This window comes from Aedes albopictus, chromosome 2, assembly GCF_035046485.1.
Source record: "Aedes albopictus strain Foshan chromosome 2, AalbF5, whole genome shotgun sequence".
Taxonomy (NCBI): Eukaryota; Metazoa; Arthropoda; class Insecta; order Diptera; family Culicidae; genus Aedes; species Aedes albopictus.
Window position 1 is genome coordinate 237,646,326 of NC_085137.1, and position 10,986 is coordinate 237,657,311.

Consider the following 10,986-nt stretch of genomic DNA (forward strand, 5'->3'; position numbering starts at 1 on the left):
GCTTTAAAAACCTCAATCCAAGATAGTGTAAGTGAGGTCAGAGATTGTGAGTTGCTCGAATAGGTAATCTGATGTAAGAATGATGAAGGAAAGGTAAGAATCTTTTTCGATGGAAATGTTATAATCTTGTCTGAGCTTGACGCTAGATTGGAGCAATTGAGCTTGAAACCCTCAATCCAAGATAGTGTGAGGTCAGATATTGTGAGTCGCTTGATATGGAAATCTGATAGAAGAATGTTTGAAGGAAGTGTTAGAATCTTTTTCTGAGTTTGGCGCTAGATTGGAGCAATTGAGCTTGAAACCCTCAATCCAAGATAGTGTAAGTGAGGTCAGAGATTGTGAGTTGCTCGAAAGGGTAATCTGATGTTAGAATGATGAAGGAAAGGTTAGAATCTTTTTCGATGGAAATGTTAAAATCTTGTCTGAGCTTGACGCTAGATTGGAGCAATTGAGCTTGAAACCCTCAATCCAAGATAGTGTAAGTGAGGTCAGAGATTGTGAGTCGCTTGAAATGGTAATCTGATAGAAGAATAATGAAGGACAGGTTAGAATATTTTCGATAGAAATGTTAGAATCTTGTCTGAGCCTGACGCTAGATTGGAGCAATTGAGCTTGAAACCCTCAATCCAAGATAGTGTAAGTGAAGTCAGATATTGTGAGTCGCTCGATATGGAAATCTGATAGGAGAATGTTTGAAGGAAGTGTTAGAATCTTTTCTGAGCTTGACGCTAGATTGGAGCAGTTGAGCTTGGTATCCTCAATCCAAGATAGTGTAAGTGAGGTCAGAGATTGTGAGTCGCTCGAAAAGGTAATCTGATGTAAGAATGATGAAGGACAGGTTAGAATCTTTTTCGATGGAAATGTTAAAATGTTGTCTGAGCTTGACGCTAGATTGGAGCAATTGAGCTTGAAACCCTCAATCCAAGATAGTGTAAGTGAGGTCAGAGATTGTGAGTTGCTCGAAAGGGTAATCTGATGTTAGAATGATGAAGGAAAGGTTAGAATCTATTTCGATGTAAATGTTAAAATCTTGTCTGAGCTTGACGCTAGATTGGAGCAATTGAGCTTGAAACCCTCAATCCAAGATCGTGTAAGTGAGGTCAGAGATTGTGAGTCGCTTGAAATGGTAATCTGATGTAAGAATGATGAAGGAAAGGTTAGAATCTTTTTCGATGGAAATGTTAGAATCTTTTTCTGAGCTTGGCGCTAGATTGGAGCAATTGAGCTTGAAACCTTCAATCCAAGATAGTGTAAGTGAGGTCAGAGATTGTGAGTCGCTTGAAATGGTAATCTGATAGAAGAATAATGAAGGACAGGTTAGAATATTTTCGATAGAAATGTTAGAATCTTGTCTGAGCTTGGCGCTAGATTGGAGCAATTGAGCTTGAAACCTTCAATCCAAGATAGTGTAAGTGAGGTCAGAGATTGTGAGTCGCTCGAAAAGGTAATCTGATGTAAGAATGATGAAGGACAGGTTAGAATCTTTTTCGATGGAAATGTTAAAATGTTGTCTGAGCTTGACGCTAGATTGGAGCAATTGAGCTTGAAACCCTCAATCCAAGATAGTGTAAGTGAGGTCAGAGATTGTGAGTTGCTCGAAAGGGTAATCTGATGTTAGAATGATGAAGGAAAGATTAGAATCTTTTTCGATGGAAATGTTAAAATCTTGTCTGAGCTTGACGCTAGATTGGAGCAATTGAGCTTGAAACCCTCAATCCAAGATAGTGTAAGTGAGGTCAGAGATTGTGAGTCGCTTGAAATGGTAATCTGATGTAGGAATGATGAAGGAAAGGTTAGAATCTTTTTCGATGGAAATGCTAGAATCTTTTTCTGAACTTGACGCTAGATTGGAGCAATTGAGCTTGAAACACTCAATCCAAGATAGTGTAAGTGAGGTCAGAGATTGTGAGTCGATTGAAAATGTAATCTGATAGAAGAATGTTGAAGGAAATGTTAGAATCTTTTTCGATGGAAATGCTAGAATCTTTTTCTGAGCTTGACGCTAGATTGGAGCAATTGAGCTTGAAAACCTCAATCCAAGATGGTGTAAGTGAAGTCAGATATTGTGAGTCGCTTGATATGGAAATCTGATAGAAGAATGTTTGAAGGAAGTGTTAGAATCTTTTTCTGAGTTTGACGCTAGATTGGAGCAATTGAGCTTGAAACCCTCAATCCAAGATAGTGTAAGTGAGGTCAGAGATTGTGAGTTGCTCGTTAAGGTAATCTGATGTAAGAATGATGAAGGAAAGGTTAGAATCTTTTTCGATGGAAATGTTAGAAACTTGTCTGAGCTTGACGCTAGATTGGAGCAATTGAGCTTGGAACCCTCAATCCAAGATAGTGTAAGTGAGGTCAGAGATTGTGAGTTGCTCGAATAGGTAATCTGATGTAAGAATGATGAAGGAAAGGTTAGAATCTTTTTCGAAGGAAATGTTATAATCTTGTCTGAGCTTGACGCTAGATTGGAGCAATTGAGCTTGAAACCCTCAATCCAAGATAGTGTAAGTGAAGTCAGATATTGTGAGTCGCTCGATATGGAAATCTGATAGGAGAATGTTTGAAGGAAGTGTTAGAATCTTTTCTGAGCTTGACGCTAGATTGGAGCAGTTGAGCTTGGTATCCTCAATCCAAGATAGTGTAAGTGAGGTCAGAGATTGTGAGTCGCTCGAAAAGGTAATCTGATGTAAGAATGATGAAGGACAGGTTAGAATCTTTTTCGATGGAAATGTTAAAATGTTGTCTGAGCTTGACGCTAGATTGGAGCAATTGAGCTTGAAACCCTCAATCCAAGATAGTGTAAGTGAGGTCAGAGATTGTGAGTTGCTCGAAAGGGTAATCTGATGTTAGAATGATGAAGGAAAGGTTAGAATCTATTTCGATGTAAATGTTAAAATCTTGTCTGAGCTTGACGCTAGATTGGAGCAATTGAGCTTGAAACCCTCAATCCAAGATCGTGTAAGTGAGGTCAGAGATTGTGAGTCGCTTGAAATGGTAATCTGATGTAAGAATGATGAAGGAAAGGTTAGAATCTTTTTCGATGGAAATGTTAGAATCTTTTTCTGAGCTTGGCGCTAGATTGGAGCAATTGAGCTTGAAACCTTCAATCCAAGATAGTGTACGTGAGGTCAGAGATTGTGAGTTGCTCGAAAGGGTAATCTGATGTTAGAATGATGAAGGAAAGATTAGAATCTTTTTCGATGGAAATGTTAAAATCTTGTCTGAGCTTGACGCTAGATTGGAGCAATTGAGCTTGAAACCCTCAATCCAAGATAGTGTAAGTGAGGTCAGAGATTGTGAGTCGCTTGAAATGGTAATCTGATGTAGGAATGACGAAGGAAAGGTTAGAATCTTTTTCGATGGAAATGCTAGAATCTTTTTCTGAACTTGACGCTAGATTGGAGCAATTGAGCTTGAAACACTCAATCCAAGATAGTGTAAGTGAGGTCAGAGATTGTGAGTCGATTGAAAATGTAATCTGATAGAAGAATGTTGAAGGAAATGTTAGAATCTTTTTCGATGGAAATGCTAGAATCTTTTTCTGAGCTTGACGCTAGATTGGAGCAATTGAGCTTGAAAACCTCAATCCAAGATGGTGTAAGTGAAGTCAGATATTGTGAGTCGCTTGATATGGAAATCTGATAGAAGAATGTTTGAAGGAAGTGTAAGAATCTTTTTCTGAGTTTGACGCTAGATTGGAGCAATTGAGCTTCAAACCCTCAATCCAAGATAGTGTAAGTGAGGTCAGAGATTGTGAGTTGCTCGTTAAGGTAATCTGATGTAAGAATGATGAAGGAAAGGTTAGAATCTTTTTCGATGGAAATGTTAGAAACTTGTCTGAGCTTGACGCTAGATTGGAGCAATAGAGCTTGGAACCCTCAATCCAAGATAGTGTAAGTGAGGTCAGAGATTGTGAGTTGCTCGAATAGGTAATCTGATGTAAGAATGATGAAGGAAAGGTTAGAATCTTTTTCGAAGGAAATGTTATAATCTTGTCTGAGCTTGACGCTAGATTGGAGCAATTGAGCTTGAAACCCTCAATCCAAGATAGTGTACGTGAGGTCAGAGATTGTGAGTTGCTCGAATAGGTAATCTGATGTACGAATGATGAAGGAAAGGTTAGAATCTTTTTCGAAGGAAATGTTGTAATCTTGTCTGAGCTTGACGCTAGATTGGAGCAATTGAGCTTGAAACCCTTAATCCAAGATAGTGTGAGGTCAGAGATTGTGAGTCGCTTGAAATGGTAATCTAATAGAAGAATGTTGAAAGGAAGTGTTAGAATCTTTTTCTGAGCTTGACGCTAGATTGGAGCAATTGAGCTTGAACCCCTCAATGCAAGATAGTGTAAGTGAGGTCAGAGATTGTGAGTCGCTTGAAATGGAAATCTGATAGAAAAATATTGGAAGGAAGTGTTAAAATGTTTCTCTTAGCTTGACGCTAGATTGAAGCAATTGAGCTTGAAACCCTCAATCCAAGATAGTGTAAGTGAGGTCAGAGATTGTGAGTCGTTTGAAAAGGTAATCTGATAGAAGAATGATGAAGGGAAGGTTAGAATCTTTTTCGATGGAAATGTTAGAATCTTGTCTGAGCTTGACGCTAGATTGGAGCAATTGAGCTTGAAACCCTCAATCCAAGATAGTGTAAGTGAGGTCAGAGATTGTGAGTCGCTTGAAATTGAAATCTGATAGAAGAATGTTGAAGGAAATTTTTGAATCTTTTTTGATGGAAATGCTAGAATCTTTTTCTGAGTTTGACGCAAGATTGGAGCAATTGGGCTTGAAAACCTCAATCCAAGATAGTGTAAGTGAGGTCAGAGATTGTGAGTTGCTCGAATAGGTAATCTGATTAAGAATGATGAAGGAAAGGTTAGAATCTTTTTCGATGGAAATGTTAGAATCTTGTCTGAGATTGACGCTAGATTGGAGCTATTGAGCTTGAAACCCTCAATTCAAGATAGTGTAAGTGAGGTCAGAGATTGTGAGTCGCTTGAAATAGAATTCTGATAGAAGAATGTTGAAGGATATGTTACAATCTTTTTCGATGGAAATGTTATAATCTTGTCTGAGCTTGACGCTAGATTGGAGCAATTGAGCTTGAGACCCTCAATCCAAGATAGTGTGAGGTCAGAGATTGTAAGTTGCTCGAATAGGTAATCTGATGTAAGAATAATGTAGGTTAGAATCTTTTTCGATGGAAATGTTAGAATCTTGTCTGAGCTTGACGCTAGATTGGAGCAATTGAGCTTGAAACCCTCAATCCAAGATAGTGTAAGTGAGGTCAGAGATTGTGAGTCGCTTGAAATAGAAATCTGATAGAAGAATGTTGGAAGGAAGTGTTAGAATGTTTCTCTGAGCTTGACGCTAGATTGGAGCAATTGAGCTTGAAACACTCAATCCAAGATAGTGTAAGTGAGGTCAGAGATTGTGAGTCGCTTGAAATCAACCCGGGAGCTTCTTGACAGCTGCCGAACAACGTCAGCGTACCTAAAAATTTTGGTCCGGGTGGTACTGTCAGATTCAAAGCGGCAAGCGTTACTTTTGAAAAGGACGAAAACCGACAATAACAAACCGCACAAAAATATTAAAACATTAAACAGAAACCTTAATTTATTGTTTCCGCTTTTTTGTGGTAGATAAATGCAAATTAAGTGCGGCATGATGAATTTGTTTACTAGAAGCGAAAATTATATCTATAAAACGGGTAAAGGCAAAATAGTCGGCTTTCATAAAATTAATAAGAAACTCATGTTTTCTTCTAGTGCGGTTATTAAGCACCTGCAAGTAATAAATTAGGTTACTTATGCTAACATTTTACAGCTACATATCTGGTGGCAAAGCCAAAGTGGAAGTTAAAAATAATCATTTGCAGATGTTTTTTTTTTCGAGTTTTAACTTTGGTTTGGTCTAGCATGCGCAGTCACCAAATAATATGGAAAACCGTTTAAACATGTGGTTTTATTACATTTCTTACAACAAATAAAAATAAAAATCTAAATAATTCCAATTTAATGAACATTAGTTTTGCGCTTCTGTTGAATGCGTCCTTTTGATACGAAACGCTAGACTCTTGTTGGCTTCCACTCACCACGAAACAAAAAGATGTTTTCGCAAAGACAAAACTTGTTGCGTCAGTGAAGGATGGACCCTTTGTTTACGAACGGTAGCGACATCTGCGATTTTCAAGTAGGTACGCGAAACTGAGCTCATCTGTCAAGTTACGGGGGGGTTGCTTGAAATAGAAATCTGATAGAAGAATGTTGGAAGGAAGTGTTAGAATGTTTTTCTAAGCTTGACGCTAGATTCGAGCAATTGAGCTTGAAACCCTCAATCCCAGATAGTGTAAGTGAGGTCAGAGATTGTGAGTTGCTCGAAAAGGTAATCTGATGTAAGAATAATGTAGGTTAGAATCTTTTTCGATGGAAATGTTAGAATCTTGTCTGAGCTTGACGCTAGATTGGAGCAATTGAGCTTGAAACCCTCAATCCAAGATAGTGTAAGTGAGGTCAGAGATTGTGAGTCGCTTGAAATGGTAATCTGATAGAAGAATAATGAAGGAAGTGTTAGAATCTTTTTCGATGGAAATGTTAGAATCTTGTCTGAGCTTGACGCTAGATTGGAGCAATTGAGCTTGAAACCCTCAATCCAAGATAGTGTAAGTGAGGTCAGAGATTGTGAGTCGCTTGAAATAGAAATCTGATAGAAGAATGTTGGAAGGAAGTGTTAGAATGTTTCTCTGAGTTTGACGCTAGATTGGAGCAATTGACCTTGAAACCCTCAATCCAAGATAGTGTAAGTGAGGTCAGAGATTGTGAGTCGCTCGAAAAGGTAATCTGATAAAAGAATGTTGAAGGATATGTTAGAATCGTTTTCGATGGATATGTTAGAATCTTTTTCTGAACTTGATTCTAGATTGGAGCAATTGAACTTGAAACCCTTAATCCAAGATAGTGTATGTAAGGTCAGAGATTGTGAGTCGCTCGAAATGGAAAACTGATAGAATTTTCTTTTTCAAATGAAATTCAAGAACATTAGTTGAGCTTATAGCTTGTATCCTAGTGGCTATGTAACAATATCTTTGGTAAGTATTATATCATTTCGTTTTAAATAATCATTGTTTTTCCCTTTTCAGGATTTTATCAAACCGATTATGTTACTAACAGCATATAAATTAAATATAGGGAGTTCTTTGAAAGTTTTTTACTTCATTGTTTTATGTACTGAGTTTAACTTTTTATTACTTTCAAAATATGCCATGGAATTTAAAAATTGTAAATTATTATATGTAAATCTACGTTTTCAAAATTTATACATAAATCCTTATGTTATATAGGAAAATCATTTCAAATTATATTATGTGAAGAGTAGGGGTGAAGGAAGATGTAGGAATAATATGTATTAAAAATAATGTTTATATTGATGTATCGAAGATTTAAAATAAAAATATCTGTTTAAGGTATTCCACTAAAAGTATCAGAAACAAATTCATATTCAATCACATGTTTTGTGCTAGTGTACTAGATCACTTTTGGGACGACTCGGAAAATGGACAGGTTCGAAGAATGAAGAAGAACGTATGTGGCTGCACGAGCAAGCTTTCAATAGCCGACCTGAATGACACCAACGAGCTGAAGGACGATACGCATCATGCGGGAGCGAGAAAGAGAGATTGAAAAAGAAAAACTCATTTGAATGGGCTTGAACGGGAAAAGGTGAAGAGAGTTGAGTTTGAAGAATGATGTAATCGAGTGATGTTGTGCGCGTTGGTAGGGAAGTGCAAATTCAAAAAAATAAAAAATAAAATGGAGTGCAAAAGAATTATTAATTGTATTTTAATTTCTAATCGACGAATCCCGACAATGGCACAGTCGGTAGTGGTAATCAAAATGTGAGTTTTGAGTGAAAGATTATGTCTTAAACGATTGGTCAGTGGAAGTAGATTTTGTTTTTTTCGATTTTAGTTTGTGTTCCGAATGTTTCAATACAGGCCATCCGGCGGGTGGATGCAAGGTGCTCTGATCTTCGTTCTGATACAGTGATTGTATATTTTTTAGTGAGAAGAAGGACAAAAGTGTTTGTTGAGTGGGATTGCGATGGAGATTTTGGATTGCACTCGGTAAGTTTGGCAGTGGCGAGGTTGTTAGTTATGGAAATTTTTAAGGCGTATCTGCAAGTTCGGACGTTATGCCCCGGACATTAAGTCGCGTTTTTTTGCGAAATAGCGTCCAAAAGTTTGGATGCGTCATAATATCCTATGTGCCTTCTTTCCTTGGACTTCGTGGCGTATCTGCAAGTTCGGACGTTATGATACTGCGCCGCTCCAAACATACAGTGTATCAAACATGGACGGGATTTGAACCTCCAATCCTGCTATCGTAAATTTTCAGTCGCCTTTACCAATGAGGCTATCACAGCACTTGTAGGAATAATATGTATTAAAAATAATGTTTATATTGATGTATCGAAGATTTAAAATAAAAATATCTGTTTAAGGTATTCCACTAAAAGTATCAGAAACAAATTCATATTCAATCACATGTTTTGTGCTAGTGTACTAGATCACTTTTGGGACGACTCGGAAAATGGACAGGTTCGAAGAATGAAGAAGAACGTATGTGGCTGCACGAGCAAGCTTTCAATAGCCGACCTGAATGACACCAACGAGCTGAAGGACGATACGCATCATGCGGGAGCGAGAAAGAGAGATTGAAAAAGAAAAACTCATTTGAATGGGCTTGAACGGGAAAAGGTGAAGAGAGTTGAGTTTGAAGAATGATGTAATCGAGTGATGTTGTGCGCGTTGGTAGGGAAGTGCAAATTCAAAAAAATAAAAAATAAAATGGAGTGCAAAAGAATTATTAATTGTATTTTAATTTCTAATCGACGAATCCCGACAATAACGTCCTGAATTCCCATGTAGACCAGGCAGATTTGACGTATGCCAGCATTCTACCATGGGCTGCAAAACGGTGAGTCGATAAGGAGAGCATCCAATATTGCTCTGGTCCTCACAAGTTCCTACCTCATGCTTCCACGGGTCAAGCGATGACAAAGACCGCCAGCTAAGAGTTGTGTGCTTAGCTGGTAGTGCAGCCTGGGCACTGTTGTCCTTCTGACTTCAGCTAGATTGAGGAGGTACGATCCGAGTGTCTGTTCACCAAGGAGGTGCGGCTCAAACAGCGTCTGTTCTGGCATCCAGCGGCTGAGTAAGAAACGCTGCACCACGCCCAGCTAGATCCAAGGTGGTAGCCCCATCAGCGTGGTCGTCCCAGTGTTGGTTGGGACGTTAAACAGAACTGGCACGATGGCCCTCCGGCGAGACAGGAGTGTTGGCGTAGGCCCAATAAGCCACCCGTAAAAATCCCCATTGCGAATAACATAGGAGAAAATACGACTCGATACAATCGGCAAAGACCCACGCGACGAAATAAGGACTACGATTGGAAACTTGGAACATGGAATTGCAAGTCACTAGGTTTCGCAGGATGTGACAGGATAATCTACGACGAACTACATCCCCGCAACTTCGACATCGTGGCGTTGCAGGAACTTTGTTGGACTGGACAGAAAGTGTGGAAAAGCGGGCATCGAGCGGCTACCTTCTACCAAAGCTGTGGCACCACCAATGAACTGGGAACAGGATTTATAGTGTTGGGCAAGATGCGACAACGTGTGATCGGGTGGCAGCCGATCAACGCAAGGATGTGCATGTTGAGAGTTAAGGGCCGTTTCTTCAACTACAGCATCATCAACGTCCACTGCCCACACGAAGGGAGACCCGATGACGAGAAAGAAGCGTTCTACGCGCAGTTAGAGCAAACATACGATGGTTGCTCGCCGCGTGACGTGAAAATCGTTGTCGGCGACATGAACGCGCAGGTAGGAAGGGAGGAAATGTACAGACCGGTAATCGGGCGAAACAGCCTGCACGCCGTATCGAATGATAACGGCCAGCGATGCGTAAACTTTGCAGCCTCCCGTGGAATGGTAGTCCGAAGCACCTTCTTCCCCCGCAAAGATATCCACAAAGCCACCTGGAGATCACCCGACCATCAAACAGAAAACCAAATCGACCACGTTCTAATCGACGGTAAATTCTTCTCAGATATAACCAACGTCCGCACATACCGCAGTGCGAATATAGATTCGGATCACTACTTAGTCGCTGTATGCATGCGCTCAAAACTTTCGACAGTTATCACCACGCGTCGAAGTCGAACGCCGCGGCTCAACATCGAGCAACTTCGTAACGTAGAAGTGGCTCAAGACTACGCGCAGCAGTTAGCAGTGGCCCTACCAACGGAAGAGCAGCTTGGCGCAGCTACACTTGAAGATGGCTGGAGGGACATCCGATCCGCCATAGGTAGTACCTCGGCTACAGCACTAGGCTTCGCGACTCCGAATCACAGAAACGACTGGTACGACGGCGAATGTGAACAGTTGAAAAACGAGAAGAATGCAGCATGGGCGAGAATGCTGCAACACCGTACGAGAGCGAATGAGGCACGTTACAAACAGGCGCGGAACAGGCAGAACTCAGTCTTCCGGATGAAGAAGCGCCAGCAGGAAGAACGAGATCGCGAAGCGATGGAAGAGCTGTACCGCGCTAAGGACACACGAAAGTTCTACGAGAAGCTGAACCGCTCGCGCAGAGGCTTTGTGCCACAAGCCGACATGTGCCGAGATAATCACGGGAATATTCTCACGAGCGAGCGTGAGGTGGTCGAGAGGTGGCGGCAGCATTACGATGAGCACCTCAATGGCGACGTTGCAAGTACCGAAGGTGGCGTGGTAACAGATCTAGGAGTATGTGCACAGGACGAAAGACTTCCGGCCCCTGACCTTCAAGAGATTGAGGAGGAGGTTGGCCGGTTGAAAAACAACAAAGCCGCTGGAGCAGATCAACTACCAAGCGAGCTTCTAAAATACGGTGGAGAAGCACTGGTGAGAGCACTACACTGGGTCATTACCAAGATTTGGGAGGAGGAAGTAT